The 26471-nt window shown below is 36.3% G+C and overlaps 1 protein-coding gene across 1 annotated transcript in view; it reads right to left on the minus strand.

The window, feature by feature from the left end:
• Positions 1 to 16140, minus strand: part of LOC110381393 (putative fatty acyl-CoA reductase CG5065) — a 34906-nt gene extending 18766 nt beyond the window's left edge. The window contains exon 1 of the mRNA XM_021341709.3: positions 15986 to 16140. The gene's annotated coding sequence lies outside the window, so the exon portion shown is untranslated. The remainder of the gene's footprint in view (positions 1 to 15985) is intronic.
• Between the last annotated feature and the right edge of the window lie 10331 nt (positions 16141 to 26471).

The raw sequence follows: 26471 nt of genomic DNA on the forward strand, positions 1-26471 counted from the left end.
ACTGCCAAAGATGTTCAAATGACAGCTGGCACGTACTTTATACGCCCACTTACCAAAAAACCGTTTTCAAATCCATTACCTGTTTGCCAAATACAAATTCGTCAAGCCGTTTTATAGTATTATGTAATTAATATACAAGCGTATAAACTACGGAGAAAGGAAAAATAGCGGAGATGCTATAAGGAAGGTAGGCCAGGCGCCTTCTTGTAGGTCAAGCAACGTACGGTAGGCGTGATCAGTTACTAGAATTAACGAGGCGTTCGGGTTAACTGTCAAATCAAAACCAATCTGTCAAAGATTGGTCTTGATTGATTGGTGATTTTATTTTGAAAATAATAAGGTGTGTAAGGATGAAGCTAGTAACGTTCCTCGTCCCCCTTGCCCCCGCATGTTGTCGCGCTACTTTCTTAGGAGATTTTGCGTTATGCCATCTCCACTAGTCATTTGTTCTCTCTGGTACGAACTATGAACATACGTACAGTTCTATTGTGAAGCACACATAAGCAGGTATGACTGAACTTATAAATTGCTTAACCGATTACCCAATGTGGTGATTAAAAAGAATATACGCTCGGCCTTTGGTTTCGCGCGAAATTTCTCAATGGACTTACTCAAATATTAACGAACGTTTGTAAATCAGATTCGTGCTAATTCATAAATTAAACAATGCGGGTTTTTTTGTACACATTCTTAGTAGATTCGAGGTTGATATCTTCCTCATTTCATCATATGTTTAACTTTTTTCATGGCTATGTTGTGGTCGGCTACTTAGATGCAGCTGAGGACCAGTGTGCTACAAGGAGCGACTGCCTATCTGATCTCCTCAACCCTGTTACCCGGGCAACCCAATACTTCTTAGTAAGACTGGTGGCAGACTTTCTGGCTTCTGACTACCCGTAACGACGGCCAAAGATGTTCAAATGACAGCCGGGACCTATTTACGACAATTGCATTGACCGCGCCAATCGTTGCTTAACCTTATGATAGATCGACCCGTGTGGCTGTAACTTAGCCATGAGGACCACCTATATAATATATACTTCTATTTTAAGACTATTGTAATAAAGGGGAAACATTTTTTTATGTTTGTTCCCTAAAAGCTCCGAAACTACCGAACCTATTTGAAAAATTCTTTCACTGTTGGAAAGCTACACTCTTCCCGAGTAACATAGGCTATATTTTATCCCGGTACGGGCAGTAGCTCCCACGGGTCGCGGGTGAAATAAAACGAATAGGATATAAAGAAAAAATATTGAAACACGGAAACCAGAAACTATTAAGAAAACCATGTTATTTTTATAAAGATTAATTAGTGAGCAAACTGCTCACTAATTAATCAACAGATATGCATATAGATTCAATATCTAATCTCAATACAATGGATAGTTTGCTTATAGAAATCCAATAGGTACCTAAGAAGAGTTCCGCAAAGGTAAGGTCATAACATAACAAAGATGACCTTGAAGCCGAAAGGTCAAGGTCAAATCGATTGATAACTTGCGAATGGTTAAATCTTCGGAATCGAGTTATTAATCGTAGATGTAAATTATTGAATTCTGCGGTTATGGTGGTAAGGAATCGGGGATTTTTCGTAGAATACCTATATGTTAGAACTATTAATAGTTTTTTTATTATGAAGTTGTAGAGTAATTTTTGCTTTTTTGGGGAAAATCCAATACCTAACCAATCTGTGGAGAATTAGCGTGAAATTTTAAGTTTTTACAAGCTTTGTTTAATTGGTTTGAACTTTTTTTTTCAAATCAGTCCAGTAGTTCTTCAGATTAGCGTGTTCAGGCAAACCAAATTTTCTGCATTCTATTTATTAGTAAGTGCAGATAGAGAAAAAAAAACCTTTTAAAAAGTACCACATGCCTGAAAGAAATTCTTACTAAAGGTGGTTTAAGAAAAGTCTCAATACCTATGTATTAAGCTATTCAAAATTTATATGACTCGTCGAGCTATATAAACAAGTGAATCCCTGTCTCACAGCTAGTCACAGTCGGGCATTGACCTGACACAAAACTATATAGTAACAATATTCCATATGTATGTCAATGCATCTGACATCAAACATTATGCGTGATCATGCATCGATGGTGTAAGGCATCATTAAACCGTGGAATTATATGCCACCCACCGAGGAAAGAAATAACAGAGATGAAATAAGGAAGGTAGGTCAGGTGAATTGTAGTAGGTCGAACAACGCACTATAGGCTTAAGCAGATGGTGCGGAAGAATGAATCTTTTTTATTTCAACTCCCATAACGGGCCTACTGGAAGAGATTTCTTATGAAATAAGCTGTGCCTTTGCAGTATTTGTAATATCCTTCTTCTTGACTGTGTTATTGTGTAACTGTGTACATAAACAGTTAAATAAATAAATAATACATAAATGAAAGTTCTGGCGATACCAGTGCCTCCGACAAAAGGTAAATGAAGGCAACATCATAATTATGGTTTTCACCCTTCCGCCGACCCCCCGCCGAGGATAGTCCATGATTTTTCCCTTTATAAAAATAGGGCGTGAGTAGTTGCTAGAACTAACGAGGCAATAGGGTTCCTTGTTAAATCAAAACCAATCTGTCAAAGATTGTTCTTGATCTACTTTCTCAGGAGATTTTGTGTTATGACATCTCCGCTAGTCATTTAGTTCTCTATGACACCACCCATAGTGATAGTTTATGCTTACGCAATAGTATAAAAACTTAGATAAGTATAAGAACTTACAGCTTTCATCAAATGACTTTACAGCTTGATGATGCAAAAGCATAAAAAACAATGAAGAAAAAAAAACATGCTGTTTATAAGGACCCATCAAATAGAAGGATCGACTTTTAGGAATCATTCAGATCATCAAAATAAATTCCTCATCTGCATGTGCCTATCTTTTTTTCCCACCTATGTTGGGGTCGGCTTCCAGACTAAGCAGATGTAGCTGAGTACCAGTGTGCCACAAGGAGCGACTGCCTATCTGATCTCCTCAACCTAGTTACCCGGGCAACCCAATACTCCTTGGTAAGACTGGTTGTCAGGCTTTCTGGCTTCTGACTACCTACCCGTAACGACTGCCAAAGATGTTCAAATGACAGTCTTCATACTTGCACATTGTATTGTAGGCATGTAATAAATCATTATGTGCTGGAAAAAATCATAATATGTATTCAAGACATAGATGCATCCATAAGTATGTTCGTACCTACCTCAACAGCTAATATACTATTAATGAACTTATTAATTAATATGCACTTATCAAGATTTTCCATATCCGTCTCGTCTTATGTCATGTTTCTTTATATAAAGGTTTTTTTTAACGACGTCAAAAATCATCGAATGACCCCTCCCGCTGTGGGTTAGCAGCGGTGAGGGAGTGTCAGACTCTTACTGACTAAAAACCGTCGTGTTCCGTCGTAGGCCTTTTATGTACCAGGGCCGCGGTAACTCTTTCGAACAATCCCGCAGCCATATAGAGTGGCTCGTGACTAAGTAACAGCCACAGAGGTCGATCGAGCGAAGGATAAACAACATGTGGGTGGCCCTTGGATGGGTGACCGATGTCAAGACGAGTTCCTCCGTGTTTCAGAGAGAAGGCATGTCAAATTGAAGGGCACCGGCTATCTTTTGAACATTTTCGGTAGTCTTTAAGAGTAGTCAGAAGTTTGAAATTCTATGAACCAGTCGTCCAGGGGTCCAAGACCAAGGGTCCCAGGTAAATGAGATCACATAAGCAGTCGCTCCATGTGGCACACTGGTATTCAGATGATGGTTCATCCTCCGAGCACTTTTTCCCAACTATGTTGGGGTCGGCTTCTAGTCTAACAGGGTGTTGCTGAGTACCAGTGCTTTACAAGGAGCGACTGCGCTATCTGACCCTCTCAACCCAATTACCCGGGCAACCCAATACCCCTTGGTTAGACTTGTATCAGACTTACTGGCTTCTGACTACCCGTAACGACTGCCAAGGATGTTCAATGACAGCCGGGACCTACAGTTTAACGAGCTAAGCAGATGATATAGTGTTTGTTCCTAAATGAGGAAGTAACTATAGTAGGATTCTTACTCAAATCAATATGCACTTAATTATTGATATCTTAGTATCAATAAAACTGGTCTCACGCCCCCATTACAATAATTTTATGTGAATAGGAACGAGCGAGAAAAAATACATCTTTTGTCTCACGTATCGTGTGTGAGATCTATTATATCATCCTTAGATATAGACCTATGATTAATTAATTAAATGGCGTAAGAGCTAAGAAAAGCTAAAGTATGAGGTAATATATGGGTAGTCAGAAGCCAGTAAGTCTGACACCAATCTAACCAAGGGGTATTGGGTTGCCCGGGTAACTGGGTTGAGGAGGTCAGATAGGGCAGTCGCTCCTTCTAAAGCTCTGGTACTCAGCTACATGCGGTTAGACTGGAAGCCGATCCCAACATAGTTAGGAAAAGGCTAGGCCGATGATCATTTGAGACACAAGCTTATTTGTGTTGCTGGGGAGTTTGTTCCACCACTTCTTCTTCCCAGCAATATAGCACATAGGAAGTGGTGAAGGGTGGGCGTTTTGGGGGCTGTCTTTTGTAAATTTGATGTTCAAAAAGGGCTGTTTTGCAGAAAAGTTTTAATGTTAATAATATTAGAAATGCGAAAGCTTGTATGCTTAGTTGTATGTTCCTCTTAACCGGTAGTTAACGGAAATTTTGCTATTAATAGGGCATCAAAATAATATAGGTAAATGCTTTTTACCCAATTATCCGTGTGCGAAGAGTAATTTAATTTAGAAAGAGGATAAAACCGCCGACGGAAGCTATTATTTCATTGATTTTGACTTAGATTCAACTGTTTTGGTATTTATTTCTATACTATGAACCATGAAACAAGTTTATTGCTACATCTACAATCGGGGCCAATGTCTTTAGATTTGCGTTTTAATATAAACCAGGGTTACGCAACATGTATGTGACCTGCTGTCAAACTAGACTAACTCTGTGGATTGTACAGTCGAAGGCAGAAAGTTCTTAAAATCACGTTTTTAATATTAATTCAATTAATTTTAGAAAAGTGATTTTTCATGCTGAAAGGGTTAAACGACTCGACAGTTTATTATGAAATTCGGTAAAATTATATGTATTTATGAAACATGAAAGACTTACAGCTAAAATAACTACGATTAACCCAAGATATATTTTCAGGGAGCCAATGACAAGTCTTCACTTATAGCAGCAGTAGATAATTATAAAAAAAAGTTGCTGGTATTAAGACACTAATAATATTTTAAAGTTAATAAGTAAGTATCGATAAATGGACTATATCTGTCACCCGAAATATTTTTTCAGCAGCAGTCGCTCCTTGTAAAGCACTAGTACTCAGCTGCATCCGGTTAGACTGGAAGCCGACCCCAACATAGTTGGGAAAAGGGCTCGGAGGATGATGACTCTTAAATAAGTCAAAGTTATTTATTTTAAAAAGGACATCTATATTTAAATAAACCATCTGAACCTCAATTAAATAAACCATTTTTTACATGCCATATATAAATATCTTGATCTGTCCTAATGACAGTAAAAAACCGATGATCTCACAAAAAAACTGGGGATACCCATCTATCCTTAGCGGTCAGTACCTTATGGACTTTACAATACTAATATGTTTTCAAAAATAAATGGCTAAAAATACCTATTACTGAATCATTGGAAAACTTTTAAATGGTATGTTATTCATCAATTTTCAACGGTTGGTTATTTTTTACGGGGTTTATCCCAATCAAAAGTTTCCATACATTAGAAGTTGTTATTAAGTTTTATTTAAGTGTAGGTGTGCAAAATTTTACTGCGCGTCAGTAATTTCAATTCGGTTAAAAACTACAAACAACGCCGACATATCGTTTTTGATATTTGTTTATTTGTTTTGAAGTTGTATATTCTACCTATATTTATATAAGATCGGTAGGTTTGACCTTTTTTTGTTTTTTTTTGCAGCCCGCGGAAAAAAAGATATCTATGTCCCTCCTAGTCTGTTATTAAGTATATGTATTATTTAGTTGATGTGTTTGTTTGCGTATATGTTATTCTGACAATTTATAAGTTTAACTTACTATAAACTTAAATATCTATAAAAATATTCTATCTATTAAAATCAGGTATACCTTTTTGATGGACAGATTAAAATATTTCTCCCTTAGGTATTTCGTACCTAGAAGTCGTGGTGGCCTAGTGGGCAAAGAACCAAACTCTCGAGCATGAGGGCGCGGGTTCGATTCCAGGTCAGGCAAGTACCAATGCAACTTTTCCAAGTTTGTATGTACTTTCTAAGTATATCTTAGACACCAATGACTGTGTTTCGGATGGCACGTTAAACTGTAGGTCCCGGCTGTCATTGAACATCCTTGGCAGTCGTTACGGGTAGTCAGAAGCCAGTAAGTCTGACACCAGTCTAACCAAAGGGTATCGGGTTGCCCGGGTAACTGGGTTGAGGAGGTCAGATAGGCAGTCGCTTCTTGTAAAGCACTGGTACTCAGCTAAATCCGGTTAGACTGGAAGCCGACCCCAACATAGTTTGGGAAAAGGCTCGGAGGATGATGAGGATGAGGTATTTCGTACCTGTAACTATATTATTTTAAATTTCTAATAACAAATAATTGTAGATTAAATACAGCAAGCAGAAAATCTACCACCAGGGTCACCCATCCATGCAGTGGCCGCGTTAAGCACGGATAATCTTTTACACCTAGCAGTTGTTACTAAGCCTCAATTTCTACTAACACATGTTACACATAGTATATAATGTTAACTTTCGCAACGTATAGGCTTGATTTATGCAACCAGTCGACGACATTGACATACAAACATTTTCGTTTTCTTATCACTGCTTATATCCTACTAATATTGTAATTATAAATGCGAATGTTTGTAGTATGAATGACTATTTCTTTTTCATTAAAGAAGTAACGAATGGATTTGTATGAAACTTTGCAGTAATATAGTGTATATGAATATCAGAACAACAATATCTATAGGTAGGTTACTTTTATCTTGTGCAGGATGGAACTCTGTCCTGAAACGGTTAAAACGATGACAGAAGGCATTTTTCGAGAGAAACTGATAAACTACTGAATGGATTTTAAATAGATAGATAAATAATGTAGGCTGATTTCGGCCACGGCGGCTGTTCTCATATCAGGAGATCAGCCAGACATATTAATGGTGCACGAGCATTTGCGCAGACACAAGTGCACTCACTATTCCTTCACTCTCATAGCGCGCTGGGACGGCAATCTGACACGACGGGAGAGAGATCAGGCGCAGGAACGACATTTACGTGCTCTCCGATGCACGGGTGAATCAATCTCCAACTTCCAGACTACGGGCTGCTTTGTGAAAGTAATCATTACTCCTGTATGTATCTGGGTGCGGATTTGCGGAAAGGAATGCTGTGAGAACGCGCTTGAAACCACGGGCAGAAGAAAGTATCTTAATAACGAACAAAATAAGAGGTCTCAACTCAACGGCTCGCTTTAAAAAAAAACAGATCCTGCCAAAACTTACGAAATAAAATTTTGAAGTTGCATCTTTAGAAAATGACGTGCTATTTTAAAAAGCTCAATCACTAATACAAAAAAACAAGTAACCAAAAATCACGATGACTAGTTAAGTTATACGTAAAGTTTTATTAACTTCCTAACTTAAACGTCATCATGAGTCATAAACATAATTATTTTAAGCTAAACCCAACGGCGGATCCCGGGGGTAGGTCACAAGGTCATGACCCCCCCCTGGGCCAGGTTCAGGACCTAAGAGGACCAATAATTAAAATGGTTAAACTCGATGTTTTATGTTTTTGTTATAAGTATAAGATAACTAGCTTTTGCCCGCGACTTCGTTCGCGTGGAATAGTGACTTCCGGTCGATTTTTGGTTTTACCCACATAGTTCCCGATCTCGCGTATTATCTATGTCACCGTAACATTACAAACATCGTTAGATTACAATCTATCTCGAGAGATTGTAAACTGTCGAATTATTGTGAACCGTAACATCTGATTGCAATTTAACGCATTATTTTTCGCTATATTATAATCTATCGATGAGAAATTGTCAAATTGTCAACTGGCCGAAAGCTCTCCCTGATTGGTCAGTCTTTTTGTAAGATCGACCAATCACGACCAGCCGTTCTGTTGCCATGGAGTTCCCGTAGAGTTAGGAATGAATTTGTGTTTGAAGACAAACTACCGAATTATTTTGTTTCTTATAATTTTAAAATTTCATTTAAATAAAACTACTTTTACGGATTTTATCGCGGTCGGTTTTAAACGTCGGGATTAAATAATATAATATAACCGCGACAAAATCCGTAAAAGTAGTTTTATTTAAATGTCTAATATTCGCGTAAGTGTCAGAAATCAATATGTTTCCAATTTCAATTTGTGTTTGAAGAATAAATATTTCGTTACAATTTGTTCTCTCCATATGTCAGGAATATTAATTACATACTCGTACTAAATAATAAATACTTGAAGAATTTTTGAAGAGCATTTATTTTATTTAACTGACACCTCTATTTCATTCCTAACTCTACGGGAACTCCATGGGAACAGAACGGATTATTGGTCGATCTTACAAAAAGACTGACCAATCAGGGAGAGCTTTCGGACAGTTGACAATTTGACAATTTCTCATCGATAGATTATAATATAGCGAAAAATAATGCGTTAAATTGCAATCAGATGTTACGGTTCACAATAATTCGACAGTTTACAATCTCTCGAGATAGATTGTAATCTAACGATGTTTGTAATCTTACGGTGACATCTATACTCCGTTAGAGCATTTTCTTTGTAGTAAAACTTTTATTATATTAATATAATTTTTTTTACACCTTTTTACTGTTTATTTACATTTTTCTGATGGATTTTCCGATGAATTAAAACAATAACATGAACCGAACACGTGTAATGATACCATTGCGCGATTAACGCCATCTATCTACGGAGCATAGGAACGCCATCTATCTCGACATTTGACCAATAGATGGCACTGTATGTCCGTAATAAATTTTATTTTTTATTTTTATTTTTTGTAATAAAAACTATCCTATGGCCTTTCTCAAGTTTCAAACTATGTCTGTACCAAATTTCACACAAATCGGTTCAATAGTTTAGGCGTGAAGAAAAGACAGACAGACAGACAGACAGAAAGACAGACAGACAGACAGACAGACAGACAGAGTTACTTTCGCATTTATAATATTAGTTTGGATTTTTATTCCGAGTGAATAGGTAGATACCTACATAGTTACAGGTAGAGTATTTTTGTTTAAGAATTCATGCTCGCAATGCTCGCTCTCTATTCTTTATTTACTCTTTATCCGTACTTAAAAGGAGGAAACGGGACCCTGTTACTAAGAATCCGCTGCCCGGGCTGTCTACATTATATGCTATATCTCATGCAGGGCCGTCTTAACCTATGGTGCAGGGTGTGCGAATAACCCGGGCTTCTCGATATCAGGGGCGCCGCGGGACGCCCCACCACCAGGAAATTTCGAAGCAATTACACCCGTTCGATAAGGAAGATCCACATTGTATCATGATACTGACAAAAAAGTCGCCTTCGCTTTGTTGGATTGATCATTTTGATTATTTTTAACTTTTAACATCCTCCAACTAAGTGAAAAAATTCTAGCTCGCTACGCTCGCGAGTAAATGACTGTGTCTGTACTGTATTTCTGATTGTTTATTATTTTTATTGACGCACCGAATCAACGAACACAAATGGCACTCGCTCTAATCACGGTTCCTTCTTATTTGTACGTAATTCCCAGTCTGAAATAATTTAAAAAAGTTCGCGCTCTCCGTGTCGCTATAAGTTCGCGGCTACTTATTGCTTTGCAATGTCTTTAATCAGGTGCTTTTGTGTCGTAGGCTCAAAAAATTTCGCGCTCGCTTCGCTCGCGCTTTTTTCAATTTCGCACCTGTGATTATGTCCAAGAAATCGGGTTCGCTCAGCTCGAACAAAAAGTGTTTTTTCTACAAAAAAACACTTTTTTAACCTTAGTCCTCGTCCTGAACAAAAATTTTCGCGCTCGCTTCGCTCGCGCTTTTTAGTTTGGCGCGTGTGTATAGTATAATTACGAAAAATTGCGCTCACTCTGCTCGGGCCATTTTCAACATGAAACACTTTTCTTAACATTCGTAAAAAATTCGAGCTCGCTACGATCGCGCTTATTGTACCTATTTTTACTACTACTTTTAATATTAAAAGAAGTATACGCTACAATATAATATTTTTGTGACTTGACCACGACTGTGTGACCCCCCCCTGGCGCCGAAGCTGGATCCGCCCTTGGCTAAACCTTTGGACTTTGTGATCGATAAATGTAAAATCAATAATATTGTGTAGTTTATGTTCCGCATTGAGCATAGACAAGTTTATTAAACTTTTTAAAGGTTAGTAAACTGGATTTTGATACAAAGGTCATTTTTTTGTCACAACTCTATACTAATATTATAAAGATCAATCAATAGTTTGTTTTGAACGCGCTAATCTCAAGAACTAATGGTTCGACTTGAAAAACTCTTTCTTTGTTAGATAGCCCATTTATCGAGGAAGGTTTTTTATTTCTTTTTATCCGGGTGCGTGGAAAAGTTCTTAAGAGGTGCTGCAACATTGCAGAATAACAAAAAAAAACACGGCGTTAGTAAAATGTAGCTTATCAAATCTTCATGGGCATGCCCAAAAAATACTAAACATTTCTGCCGTCAACAGTACTTTCAACAAAAGATATAGACATAATAATATTTATCTAGACAAGGCGTCTTATTAAGTATGTGTGTGTGTGTCTGTGTTTAAATTATTACAACTTTTCTGAATCAACATCATAATCTGCCTAGCCTTTTCCCAACTATGTGGGGGTCGGCTTCCAGTCTAACCGGATGCAGCTGAGTACCAGTGTGCCACAAGGAGCGCCTGAATGCCTGACCTCCTCAACCCAGTTACCCTTTTCCCAAATAGTCTACATAATTGGTTTTATAGATTTTATTGACATCGTATTGTAATGATTATAAATAAATAGCTAATGTTCAATAAAGGTATGTAACAATTTTTGTACACATTAATATTACAACTTAGCTAAAAATTATGCAAACATAGATCAACGTAAATGGTGTTGTATTACAAAAAAGTTAAACAGATTTTGACAGGTGCTTAAACAAAAAAATTGCCTTAAACACGTGTCAATCGTCAGTTTTTTTTTAAATAAATTAAATAGAAAATAATTATTCACTGTCTAATAATGTCGTAATCTTCCTCATTAAAAATTCAACATGACTAGGCCTTAACCCAGACTCGAACCTGGTACCAGTCCCAAAAAACCGGGTCCCCATAGCCTTGGTACAAAACAAGACGCCATTTTGTAAATTTTTGACATACTTATTGAATTTTGACACTTTCGCTGTGAAGTCAGTTGAGAAATAGCTTTGACCATCAAAAAATAAATTTCGTAATAGAATGATCAGCATAATATGTATAATATAAATTAATTCTTTATTGGAGTTTTTGAATTTTTCGTAAACTAACTAAGTGTCGTGCCCGTGTACGTCTGTCTAACAATTTTTTTTATCCCACGGGAGACGATTCGAAATATGTGTCTTTCCCGTCATTAAAATCCCCGAAAAGGAATTCCCATATATTTGTGACGTTTTTGAAATTCTGTGATGAGTGAGTCAGTGACCTAAGCTTCTATTTTTTTATGACATAGAAGTTATGTATATATTACACTTCATTTGGCCAGCTACAGGAAAACGATCTTGACAGGACTACTAAACTACAGCTTAAAAGAAATATAAATTGATTACCTAACTACAGATTTCTGTAACCTATACCTACCTATGCGTTATTTGGCGATAGCCTAACTTCGGCTTCCAGTCTAACCGAATGCAGCTGAGTACCAGTGTCCCACAAGAAGCGTCTGCCTACCTGACCTCCTCAACCCAGTTACCCGGGCAACCCAATACCCCGTAGTTAGACTGGTTAGCGATAACTGGTTGTTTGACATCATTTATATGGAGTTAATTTCAAAATTTTATTTCTAATCAAAAATCAACGAATGACAGTTATTAAATGTATAAATATAAGTAGCTGTATTTTTTACGTTCTGTGAAGTAAAGCTACGAACTACAAAGACCGGCGAAGCGTGAGTTGCGCTTACATCACATCGACACATTACGTATATACCAAAGTCCAATTCGGACTTTACCCGTTTTATTACTCATTGTAAAGCTTACGAAATACTTAGTTTTTACTAAAAGATTCATATCTCTATATTAATTGTAAAATGGTGTAATTTACTAACGGCTGCTCGCAATATTCTATATATATCTAACTGTTCTTTTGCCTTCTTGAGACATAATTTTAGCCCTGTACACGTAATGTAAAATTCATATATTTTTTCTGGGAAATCATCAAATGACCCCTCCCGCTGTGGGTGCAGCGTGATGGAGTGTCAGACTCTTACTGACTAAAACCCATCATGTTCCTTCTGAAGCCCTTTATGTACCAGCGCCGCGGTAACTCGCGCGAACAATCCCGCAGGGGGTAGGCTCAAATATCTATCTCTGGTTAGCGACATAAAAGATGGATTGAATATTAGGAATGGACGTTAGTAGCTGATTGTTACTCGTGGTTTCACTCACGTCCAGATAAAACTACTTTTTGCAAAAGTGTAAAAAGTAGCCCACGTCCTTTTTCAGTGTTTAGACTATCTGTGCACCAAATATCATTTAAATTGGTTCAATAGTTAAGTCTGACAACCAGTCTTACTAAAAGGTATCGGGTAACTGGGTTGAGGGGGTCAGATAGAGCAGTCGCTCCTTGTGGCACACTGGTACTCAGCTGCATCCGGTAACACTGGAAGCCGACCCCAACATAGTTGGGAAAAAGGCTCGGAGGATGACGATTCGTTTTTGGCGTCAAACCGGACAGAGTTACTATTGCTTTCATAATATTAAGTAGGTACTTAAGTATTGCATATTTTCAAGTTATATTCAAGTACATTAGTGTCAAGCAACATTTTTGGTAATTTGTTAATTGGTGCTTATGTAAGGGAATTCCAAAGTGTGATTCATTTTTAATGAATTACCCACGTTTTGGTAATTGGAAATAGTTGATCATCAGCATTTTTATCGTTCCACATGCGGTCTGAGGCCTCTTCTCATACAAAGAAGGAATGAGATAAAGCGGAGTGGTGATTTCAGAAAGAAACGTCTTTTGTACTTTAAAAGTGGTTTTTAACCAACTTCAAAAAAAGGGTCCTTAGCTTGGCCCTGATTAACTCAGTTTCCGCTGAACCGATTTTGGTGCGCTTTTTAGCACAGTATTTCTCTTTTATTTTTTTTCATAGGAGATCATCGACTGACTCCTCCCGCTGTGGGTGCAGCGTGAGGGAGTGTCAGACTCTTACTGACTAAACCCCACTATGTTTCTTCTTAAGCCCTTTATGTACCAGCGCCGCGGTAACTCGCGCGAACAATCCTGCAGCCCCGACATACCTAGTATTTATCTGACTTAGGATTTTTCTAGGGCGTTCATATATTTTTCAGTGTTATATGTAAATCAAACAGGTAGACAGAAAAGCTGATTATTCTGTTTAAGAACGCTTATGAATATATAGGTTATACCGGTACCACTTTCAAACTTCCTTTAAGATTACAATAACAGACAGACAGACAAAAAAGAAACCTTAACCTTTTAAATGGCGATAATTAACATAAATTGTTTTATTGATTATGATAATTATAAATGTTTTGTAAGAGTTCTATTTAATTTACATATGCTATGAACAGAAATGGCACTTGCTGCTTTTCCGCGATTCCACTCGCAAACTTCTTCCTGTACAAGAAAAAAGTAAAAAAGCCAAGTCCCGTACCATTATTTATAACACGGACAAAAAAATCGCGTTTGTTGTATGGGAGACCCCCAAAATATTTATTTAATTTTATTTGTTGTTATAGCGGCAACAAAAATAAATCATCTGTAAAAATTTCAGCTCTCTAACTATCACGGTTCATGAGATACAGCCTGGTGACAGACGGACGGACGTACGGACGGACAGAGAAGCGAAAACAATAGGATCCCGTAACAGGTACGGAATCTGTTACTTTGGAGCTAGCTAGAAACATGTGTTGCTGGGGAGTTTGTTGCGCCACTTCTTCTTCCCAGCAATAACACATAGGAAGTGGTGAAGGGTGGGCGTTTTGGGGGCTGTTTTTGTAAATCTTAACGTTCAAAAAAGTTTGAATAGGTAAATATTTTTTTGAGTTTGAGCTTCAAATATTTTGTTTGTACCTTAAAGGCTCCGAAAATACTGAACCGATTTGAAGAATTCTTGCACTGTTGGAAAGCTACTCTCTTCCCGAGTAACATAGGCTATATTTTATCCCGGTACGGGCAGTAGATCGAGTGATACCGAGGGAAAACGGTTAGTTTAATAATAAAGCACAAATCTAAATATCATCTTTGTATAAAGGAAAATACGTCTGTCTATAAGATTTGAAACTAGTTTGCATACAAAGCAAAAACTATCAATATTTGAACAAAATGTCAGACTATTGAAAATTATGCAAAAATAGGTGCTTTACTTGTTCTAACGGATTATAATTCCGGAACTATAAATATCTTTAATCTATACTCATATTCACTACATAGTATAGATAGAGCAAAGTCGCTTTCTTTGTCCCTATATCCCTATGTATGCTTAATTCTTTAAAACTCATAATCCTCATCCTCCGAGCCTAGGCTTTTTCCCAACTATGTTGGGGTCGGCTTCCAGTCTAACCGGATGCAGCTGAGTACCAGTGTGCCACAAGGAGCGACTGCCTATCTGACCTCCTCAACCCATTTACCCGGGCAACCAAATACTCCTTGATTAGACTGGTGTCAGACTTACTAGCTTCTGACTACCCGTAACGACTGCTAAAGATGTTAAGTGACCATCTTCGCGCTATATTTTCTTATTAAGTACTATGTGGTTTGATATGACAAGTTATTAATTAAAATTAAAATTGAAAAATCATTCATTTTAACATTTAAAAACTATAAAAACCCAAGAATTTATGTTAATTCAACACCAAAAATTTGACAATCAGGTTTTGACTTTATGTAGGTGCTATATCGAAATCCAGATGTTCGCAAATTTCGCAATTTTTGACAGAAACTAGAATCAAAATATTGTATAAGAATTTCAATTCATTGATTCTTTGTACACTAGCCGTTTTCACCCGCGTCCCGTGGGAACTACTGCCCGTACCGGGATAAAATATAGCCTATGTTACTCGGGAAGAGTGTAGCTTTCAAATCGGTTCTGTAGTTTCGGAGCCCGTAGGGTTCGAAACAAAATGTTTTCTCTTTATAATTTTAGTACGATAAGTGCATTGTTTTTGTCTTTTAAAACTATTTCAATTTATAAACTTTTTTGTATGTACCCTAGACGCTCCGAAACTGCTGAACCGATTTGAACTATTCTTTCACTGTTGCGAAGTTTCCTTATCCCAAGTAACATAGGTTATAATTATTTCACCCCTGGGACGCGGGTGAAACTGCGTGAAACAGATAGTATTATAACTTGATAATTTAACTATCAAATCAATTTAAAAAATGCAATAACTTTTGCATAAGTCAATTAACTTCTAAAACCGCAATTACATTAATATTAATATTATAATTAATAATTTATAATTTTAATTTTGGAAATACCCTCCTTTTCAATTATGAAAGACTTACGTAGGTATTTATATTAAACTTTGAAAATAAAGCCTAACTTTAGAAATATGGATTTATCTCGAGGATTAATATTTTCTTCCGATAAAAATGCAAATAATTTTGAAATTAATAAAAAAGCAACTATTTTTATATTTGTCAACGTTATTTTTTCTATGTACTATCGAAAAGTGTAAATAACAAGTAAATGTAAACAGAAATAAAAAAAAATAAAAAAAACTTACCAAAAATATTTTTTTACACCCAAATAACTAAATAAAACAAATTCACGCACCAGTTAACACTTCAAAAGTCACTCTCAAAACCAAGTCCGACAAAAAAAAATTGTTAAAAAATTACTAATAAATAAATTATTATTTTTAATAATTACTTTTGTACCGTCCGTAGCGCACGATTGCGAGTTATGGAATGGCAGCCGCGTGTGTTATGGTACATCTGGTGCCGTTTTGAAGTGTTAGGGTTAACCCGTTGAATGGTCATGTGGTACAAAAAATTTAGTATTTTTTTTTAGAATTTAATTGTTGTTATTTTAGAATAATTGGAATCAATTTTTTCGACTGACGATATTTAGGTTATTGTTCCGAGTTTTAGGTATGTTTTATTTACAACACAAATATGTACTGAGTTTCTTACAAGTTATTACAAAAGATATTTATAGAAAAAAATTAAAAGTTAAGATGATATTTTGTATGAAGGAAATAGGGATTTATTTATCCGAAAACTGGAATTTATTACCCTGGATGTCTGGATTGAAAAGTTTACAAATAAAACCCATTTGAAAAAATAAATCTTTTGACATGGCTAAATGGCTTTAGAAGTCGGTCTCTTAAGGTTAGTGCTGTATTTATTTTGCAACCGATTTCTAGAAGTACGACAATACGGTCTTATCTCTTCTAGACTTATACCTAAGTTTTTTTTCATATGTCACTGTTTTTTTTTAAGTATATTTTTCTCACTAAGTCGTGAGGGTCAGATTGGCAGTCGCTCATTCTACACTGGTAGGTACTCGGTACTCCGCAGAATAGGGTTAACATATCAGACCCAATAGTTCAATACAGCCTATTCACAATGACTTACTATATTTTACTTGATCGATAGAATATTACTAAATATGCAAAGATTTATAGCTTGTTATAGCTTAGCCTTTTATGGAAACCAGCTTTATAACATAATACTTACGCTTTTTAAAAATGGCCAAGTGTGAGTCGTGTCGTTAGCAACGTATTGTTTCCAGTTCTCGTTCAAGTTGATTTTTTTTCTTATTTTTTTATGTTTTTAATATGTATTTTTTTTGTGGTTTTTCTTTAATAATTGTTTTTTTTTCTTTCGTTCGACAGGGATATGTTAGGTAAAGTTAAATTAAAGTCATTTATTTCAAAGATTACATTTTTAAATCGGTCAAAGAGCTTTCTAATTTTCTTTTTAAAACCAATTTCAAAAAAATGAGGTACTCAGTTTCACCTAGTATTTATGTATCATTTTTAAAGTCATTGAAAAACAGGTCAAGCTTGAGTCGGACACACTCATGAAGGGTTCCATGGCAAAAGTATAAAAAGAGAAAAACCAAGTGAGTGAGTAAGTAACTATCTTCGTATGTATGTCAAGGTTACAGGTTCGATTCTCGAGTCGTGACAGATGTAAGTATAGACACCTTATTGGAACTAGTATTGTTAAGTAACTTTCAACTCACGACGTCAATATGTTAAAACTTGTTACTGGAAATGAATGTACAGATTTTGATGAGATTGTTACGTACGTATTGATAGATTGGAATGTGAAGAAGGATATGATTACTGTTGAAATACTAAACATAAATAGGATTTCCGAACGTTAAATTAGTTCTTAAATTAGCCACTGTGGCGCTGTCAATTGTGTTATCCGACATCTTGTTTTCATTCACTTTCTTGTACTTCCGTGCTCTCTGGACATTAAACCGTTCTTACTTAAACTCGGCATCTTTTAATTACTTTCCCTCAGGTTATGGGCCGTCCCATGCCTTTAAATATAATAGTTCGATATTTAATGTCCATAAGTAAAAGTATAGTAAAATATTTCGCGAATTATCTTACTGCACGCACGTGCATCGTTCCGGCAACATGGCTATATCTCACCTACAAATTGAGAAGTTAACCGGGCGAGAAAACTATTCCACGTGGAGATTTGCTGCAAAATCGTACCTAGAACACGAGGATTTGTGGGAATGCATTGATCCCGGCACAAATATTGACAGCAAAAAAGACGTGAAAGCCAAATCTAAGATTAATTTGTTGGTGGAACCGATAAACTTTGTGCACATTGAAAACGCTAAGTCGGCGAAAGAAGCATGGTATAACCTACAAAAAGCTTTCGAAGACTCCGGGCTGTCGAGAAGAGTGGGTTTACTGCGGGATCTCACCAACACGCCCTTAGATAGTTGCGCCAGCGTGGAAGATTACGTGAATAAGATAATGACTGCTGCATACAAGTTACGAAATATCGGTTTTGAAGTTGGAGATGATTGGCTGGGAGCGATTATGCTGACCGGTTTACCAGAACATTATAAACCAATGATTATGGGTCTGGAAAGTTCAGGCGTAAAATTTCAGCAGATTTCATCAAGACAAAGCTTTTACAGGAGGTGAAAATTTCCGAGTCTTCTGCATTCTTAACAAAGAAACAGAACAGCACTAACAGTACAAAGCCAAAAGGAAAAGGTCCCCGTTGTTACAATTGCAACAAATATGGCCATTTTAAAAGTCAATGCAAGGTAAAAAAAGGTGACCAAAATAATTTTTCTGCAGTTTTTTCAGCTTACAGTACAGTGACTGAAGATGACTGGTATATCGACTCAGGTGCCACAATGCACATGACAAAACGAGATGCCTGGATGTATGATTTTCAACCACCTCCGATATCTACAATAATGGTGGCGAACAATGATGTTGTTTCTGTTCAAAAGATGGGTAAAGTAAACATACAAACCTATGCAGGTAATGATAAACAACAGATCCAGGTGAGAAATGTTTTATATATTCCTGAATTGAGTGCAAACCTGTTGTCGGTCAGTCAATTGACAAAAAATGGCTGTAAAGTTGAGTTCACTGATGTTGGTTGTAATATATTTAATGCCAATAAGATTCTGGTAGCAACTGCGAGACTGACCAATAACATGTATAAACTGAACACTGTTACTGGCAATGCTTATGTAGTTTCAAGTGAAAATAAAACAGATATTTTGACATGGCACAAGAGATTGGGACACTTAAATATGGCAGTTAGATGCTGTATCAGCTTTTCTACAAGGCGACATAGAAGAAGAAATTTATATGATGCAGCCACCTCAGTATAGCAATGGTGACCAAGTATGTCGACTAAAAAAATCCTTATATGGGTTAAAGCAAGCAAGCCGACAATGGAACAAAAAATTAAGTTCAAAACTGAAAGGACTAGGTCTAATACAGAACAAATTAGATCCATGTATCTATAGCAAAGTTGTAAGCAATAATGATATGGTTTTTTTAGCTATATATGTCGATGATATAATTTTATTCTCTAATAATAAAGCCTCTACAGATTATATCAAGGAAGAGTTACAAAAACAATTTAAAATAAAGGATCTGGGAGAAATTAAGTACTGTATTGGCATACATGTAGAAAGAAACAGGAAGGAGGGAATTTTATATCTAGACCAGAAGAAGTATATACAAGAAGTCCTACAGAAATATGGCATGTCTGATTGCAAAGGTGTTAAAACTCCAATGGATACAAATACTAAGTTTATAAATTCTGAGGAAGACAAAATTCTACATGACATTCCGTATCAAGAGATTATTGGGTGTTTATTGTATATTTCACAAATTACTAGACCAGACATAAGTTTCGTTATAAATTTGTTGAGCAAGTACAATAATAAACCTCAAATGTTGCATTGGTTAGCTCTGAAGAGAGTAATGCGTTATCTAAAGAGCACTGAAAACTATAGAATGAGATATAAGCAGAATACAGAGGAGAGTATGGCTCATGGTTACTGTGATGCAGATTGGGCAAGCTCAGATGACGATCGGCGTTCCTGCACTGGATACACATTCTTGTTTCAGGGAGGATCTATCAGCTGGAACTCTAGACGCCAGCCAACTATTGCACTTTCAACGACTGAAGCAGAGTATATGTCGTTGTCATCATGTGTACAAGAAGCTATGTGGCTAAAACAATTTCAAGAAGGTTTTTGGCCTCAACTGAAGGATGAAGCTATGATAATTTATAGTGATAATCAAAGTTCTATAAAACTTTCAGGTACTGATGGCTATCATTCTAGGACCAAGCACATTGATGTAAGGCACCACTTCGTGCGAGATAAAGTTGCTGAAGGGCTCATTGATGTGAAGTACATGCAGACCAACATGATGGTAGCCGACTCACTCACCAAGGCGTTGCCGCAATCAAAGTTGGAGTACTGCTCATCCAAGATGGGGTTGATTTATGTTTAAGGGAGGATGTTGAAATACTAAACATAAATAGGATTTCCGAACGTTAAATTAGTTCTTAAATTAGCCACTGTGGCGCTGTCAATTGTGTTATCCGACATCTTGTTTTCATTCACTTTCTTGTACTTCCGTGCTCTCTGGACATTAAACCGTTCTTACTTAAACTCGGCATCTTTTAATTACTTTCCCTCAATTACAATACTTATGCGTATTAATTTACTGACTGTATGTTTCCCCTAGTCCCATGCAAACTACTTCCCGCATCCGGATAAAAAGTAGCTTATAGCCTTCCTTAATAAATGGGCTATCTAACACTCAAATAATTTTTCAAATCATGCCAGTACCTAGTTTCTGAGATTATAGCGTCCAAACAAACAAACTCTTCAGCTTAACAAAAAATAGATACCTACTACTTATTGATTACAAAAACTTAGCCCTCCTCCTACTGCCTGAGTCGGTTAGGTTAGTAATTAAGTAGTCACCTATATTAATGGAACTTTATATGGCTGTCATTGAACATCTTTGGCAGTCGTTACGGGTAGTCAGAAGCACGTATTGGGTTGTCCGAAAACTGGGTTGAGGAGGTCAAATAGGGCAGTCGCTCCTTGTGGCACACTGGTACTCAGCTGCATCCGGTTAGACTGGAAGCCGACCCCAACATAGTTGGGAAAAAGGCTCGAAAGATGATTAATGGAACTTTACACATATTTTCGTACATTTCTGACTGACTTTTGCAATTATAAGCACGCATGCGCACTGACCTTGGCCATTTCTTCTCGACACTCTTGTTGGCATAACTTTACCTACTAAGCAAACGAACCATGATTAATTAAAGTATTTTTCGTTTAAGGAAAGTTTTTTAACCGACTTCCCTAAAAGGAGGAGGTTTTCAATGAGTCGGAATCTCTTTTTGTAGAACCTAACTTCCTATACTTAATCTGTAAAATCTATAAGTACTAGTATCTAATGAAATTTAAGAAAGAGAAAGCATTTTTTGTTTGTCTGTTTGTTTGTTCCCTTAAGGCTTCGAAGCTACTGAACAGATTTGAAAAATTATTTCACTGTTGGAAAGCTACACTCTTCCCGAGTAACATAGGCTATATTTTATGCTGGTACGGGCAGTAGTTCCCACGGGACGCGGGTGAAACGGCAAATTTAGATATAAAAACATTTCCATGTTCCAACTGCCGGACAGGACACAGCAGAAATGGTCATTCGATGTTTTCCCACCTGTAAAGAAGAGGTATTTCAGCATTAAACTAATGAGGAAGTAGGCATTATATTTAATTAAAATTAACAGTCTGTAAAGTGGTGACATAGATTCACGCAGCATTTCAAATGTCAGATTCATACGATATATTTCATAATTTCACTAGGTTTTCCTTCTTTGATTTATTTGTCCATTTTAACCTTTGTCCTTTATATGGCTCTAGAAGTCTAGACTATTTGTTTACCCAATCCCATTTAAATTGGAGCTGACAGACAAGATAACTTTTGCAGTTATAGGTAATATTTTATGCATTAGTAAATACCTACAAGTTCTCATAATTAAACTTAAACTTTGTCTCTACCTGCTGTATTAAAATATTTTTTGGAACTTATTTTAGGTCTAACTACTATAGTTATCGGCACGAATCTTGAGCTCTGACCTACATCTGCGCAGAAGTGAAAACAATCAAAAAAGTAGGTACTTAAGTAGTATAAAGTTAGTTTGATGACAAAACATAATGAATGAGTAAACTTTATTTATAGCTAGCTAGATAATGAGTGTGATTTTGTTCAACTGTGGCAAGCTTATTTAATCAATAGCTAGCTTACTTATTTCTTCATCTGTTTAGCCTTTTTATTTTAAATACCTACTTACTTATATATTTTCTTAAGGTTCAAAAGCGAAATATTTCACATCATATCGTTTATTGCATTCCATAATGCACCCATTAGGTGGAAAATATAAAATAATAGTCACAATTATGGACCCTATTTTTAAACCATCATCCCCAAAAATTGGTTCGTATTTTTCGTACAAAAATAGTGTGCTTTAATTGTAATACTCAACGCATACCATAGTATAACAGTTTTATCACATAATAGTTTCAAGTTTTATAAGATTGTACCAGCAAAACGCTGGACAATCATTCAAAAAATTACTCCAAATCTAGCAGACATTACAAAGCTATATTTAATACTAGTAGGACTGTTCCAGAATCATCCTCTCTGAATAGAACCCTTATTGAAGGTACGCGAGGTCATCTAAAATGTGAACGAAACCATAGCGCGATGCAGGTTTGACGATATTTTGTACAACGCCATCTGTTGGGCGGTAGTAGAAAACTATTTTGTTAGTGAAAAAGTGTTTTTTTCACGTATTTTATGAGTGTTTTTGATTGTACCTATGTATATATGATTTTTAACCTTTTAAAATCCAAGCTTGCTGCGTGCTGCTCACAATAAGTATATTTTTTAATTATGATATTCATTCTCTTTCTCTCAGCTTTTTAAGTTAAAGTTTTATAAAAAGTAGAAAGAAGTGTTTTTTGTTGTGTTTTTTGACTATTTTTGATTTTAAATAAGTTTTGAAGCCGAAAATCGATCTCAGTGGCGTGCACTTGGAGAGGCCTATGTCCAGCAGTTTACTGCGATAGGCTGATGATGATGATGATGAAGTATGTCATGAAGCTTTTAAAAATTAAGAAGGAGCTTCTAAAGTCGGTTGTTTTTTTATGTATGTTAGTCATTCTGTATCTCTCAGCCTATGATGTTTAATAAGATTGTGCCAGCAAATCGCTGGACAATCATTCAAAAAATTACTCCAAATCTAGCAGACATTACAAAGCTATATTTAATACTAGTAGGACTGTTCCAGAATCATCCTCTTTGAATAGAACCCTTAGTGAAGGTACGTGAGGTCATCTAAAATGTGAACGAAACCATAGCGCGATGCAGATTTCAGGATATTTTGTACAACGCCACCTGTTGAGTGGTAGTGGGAAACTATTTTGTTAGTGAAAAAAAGTGTTTCTTTTTCACGTATTTTATGAGTGTTTTTGATTGTAAATATGTTTTTAACCTTGTAAAAATTAAGGAAAAGTTTGACAACCACGATTTTATTTATTTATATTGATTCAATCTCCCTTTCTCAGCCTTGTACGTTCAAGTTTTATAAGGAGTAGAATAAAGTGTTTTTTCGTAGTTTTTCATAACTGTTTTCGATTGTAGATATGTTTTAAACCTTTAAAAAATTAAGAAGGCGGTTCTACAATCTTATGTCATTTCAATATGTCAGTCATTCTGTCTTTCGCAGCCTTTTAAGTGTAATAAGATTGTACCAGCAAAACGCTGGACAATCATTCAAAAAATTACTCCAAATCTAGCAGACATTACAAAGATATACTTAATACTAGTAGGACTGTTCCAGAATCCTCCTCTCTGAATAGAATCCTTAGTGAAGGTACGCGAGGTCATCTAAAATGTGAACGAAACCATAGCGCGATGCAGATTTCACGATATTTTGTACAGCGCCATCTGTTGGGCGGTAGTAGAAAACTATTTTGTTAGTGAAAAAAAGTGTTTTTTTTCGCGTATTTTATGAGTGTTTTTGACTGCACATATAGATGATTTTTAACCTTTTAAAATTTAAGCAGCAAGTTCACAATAAGTATGTTTTTTATTTATGATATTCATTCTCTTTCTCTCAGCCTTTTAAGTTTAAGGTTAATAAAAAGTGGAAAGAAGTGTTTTTTTTTGTGTTTTTAGACTATATTTGATTTTAAATATGTTTTGAAACTTTTAAAAACTTAAGAAGGAGCTTCTAAAGTCGGTTGTTTTTTTATGTATGTTAGTCATTCTGTCTTTCGCAGCCTTTTAAGTGTAATAAGATTGTACCAGCAAAGGCTGGACCAATCATTCAAAAATTATGAACGAACCTAAACTTAGTACTAGTCTTACATGCTAGTAGGACTGCTCCAGAGATTTCAATGGAACCCTTAGTGAAGGATACGCGAGGTCATCTACATTGTTTCACGATATTTTGTACAGCGCCATCTGTTGGGCGGTGGCGGGAATCTGTTGCTAAAAGTATAAATAAGTGTTTTGTGTCTGTTTTTGATTATATATGGGTTTCCTTCAGTTGCAGAAAGATCCATTAAAGTTAAAGCTTCATTATATCTATCGCTGACACTTTCTTTGTCAACGAGATTAAAAGTGTTAGCAAGGTTTAATTCTAATGGACTTTACTGCAACTGACTTTTTGACTGTTTGAAAATGGCGGAGGATTCTCTTTCTCTCAGATGTTTATGTTAAAGTTTTATAACAAGTAGAATGCGTGTTTTTTACTATTTTTGACTCTATATATGTTTTTTTCTGTAGGTATGTTAGTCATTCTGTCTTTCGCAGCCTTTTAAGTGTAATAAGATTGTACCAGCAAAACGCTGGACAATCATTCAAAAAAATATCCAAATATAGCACGGAGACAACAAAGCTATACTAGAAACTAGCTTACATTCTACATGCAATGCTGCAGAGATTTCAATGAAACCCTTAGTGAAGGGCATTCGAGGTCATCTGGTTTGTGAACGAAACCATAGCGCGATGCAGGTTTCACGATATTTTGTACAACGCCATCTGTTGGGCGGTGGCGGGAAACTATTTTAAGGAATTAAAATAAGTGTTTTTCGTGTGTTTTATGAGTGTTTTTGATTGTAAATATGTTTTTAACTAATTTAGCAAATAGGAGGACGTTTTTTATGTTTTGTTTGAGCGTAGGTATCTCTGCCATTTACTACTGATTTAAATAAATATTTTCTATTTTAGTCTAGACAGTATTTTTATTTATTTATTTACTTAAATTGAATTATCGACTTTAAAGCGATTAGTTTAGTTGACAGCCGTTTTTTTACTTACCTATTTATTTCTGATATCCGCTATTGATTACCTCATACTTATAAAAACATACAATATGCACGATGGTTATAAAACGGTGTCCATAGATAACCTTGGTAATTTTTTACAAATCTTCGAAATATTATAGCCATGGAGACCTAAATGACTAGCGGAGATGTCATAACGCAAAATCTCTTAAGATAGTAGCGCGACAACATGCGGGTGTTCGGGGGACGAGGAACGTTACTAGCTCCACCCTTACACGCCTTCTTTGAAACCCTTTCATGATTTTCAAAATAAAATCACCAATTAATCAAGACCTTTGACAGATTGGTTTTGATTTGACAAGGAACCCGAATGTCTCATTAGTTCTAGTAACTGATCACGCCTACCGTACGTTGCTTGGCCTACAAGAAGGCGCCTGACCTACCTTCCTTGTGGCATCTCCGCTATCTTTCCTTCCTCCGTAGTTATGGCGAATACAAAAGAGCTTTGATTGAACTTGACCTCATCACCTCTAACAAACCAGTCCGCCCAGGCCCGCCGTAAGCGGGCGTGCAGCGCGTGCACAGCACGCGGGCGGCACGTCCTAGGGGGCGGCAAATCTAGCCAGTTATCACGTAATATTTAAAAAATACAATATCTTTTTACTAATGATTTGATATCAATATTTCCGAACACAGCAATAGCGCTAAGAATATTACTTACACTGCCGGTTTCAGTTAGGTACATCTGTTGAAAGGACATTTTCAAATTTAAAGATTCTTAACCAGTGGCGTAGCGTGCGGCAAATGCTATTTAGGGGGCGGCAAAATTAAACCAATAAAATTTCAGAAAAAGCCGCCCTAGCTTTGGTCGTCCCCTATCAATTTTGACTGTTTCACCCTTTGCATCCCTAAAAAAATTCGCGCTCGCTGCGCTCGCGGCTCCATGTCGGATATCGCGTTTTATCTTTCTTTAATTGTTGAGGCATTCAATTCCGAAAAAAACATTTTTCGCGCAAGTCCGTTATGGCTTTTTATGATATGTTTACTTCATGAAAACTCTAAGGGAAAAATCGCGCTCGCTTCGCTCGCGGATTTTGCACTTTCCTTCTGTACATATCTTACTTTTTGACTTTGCTTTGTTAATTTACAGTGGTTTTTATTTGTTTTGTGTCCTTAGACTAAAAAATTTTCGCGCTCGCTCCGCTCGCGCTTCCTTACGTGTTAAATGTCTTATAAGTTGACTCTTCAACGGGAAACCCATCAAATAACATATTTTATTGACTTTAAACATTGTTATAGATATTTAAGTGCGTTAGTTTAAGTTAGTCACAATCTTTCAACATATAGGGGCCACTTGGGTAATGATTGCACTGCATTGATGC

The sequence above is a fragment of the Helicoverpa armigera genome, chromosome 29, assembly GCF_030705265.1.
Source record: "Helicoverpa armigera isolate CAAS_96S chromosome 29, ASM3070526v1, whole genome shotgun sequence".
NCBI classification, from domain to species: domain Eukaryota; kingdom Metazoa; phylum Arthropoda; class Insecta; order Lepidoptera; family Noctuidae; genus Helicoverpa; species Helicoverpa armigera.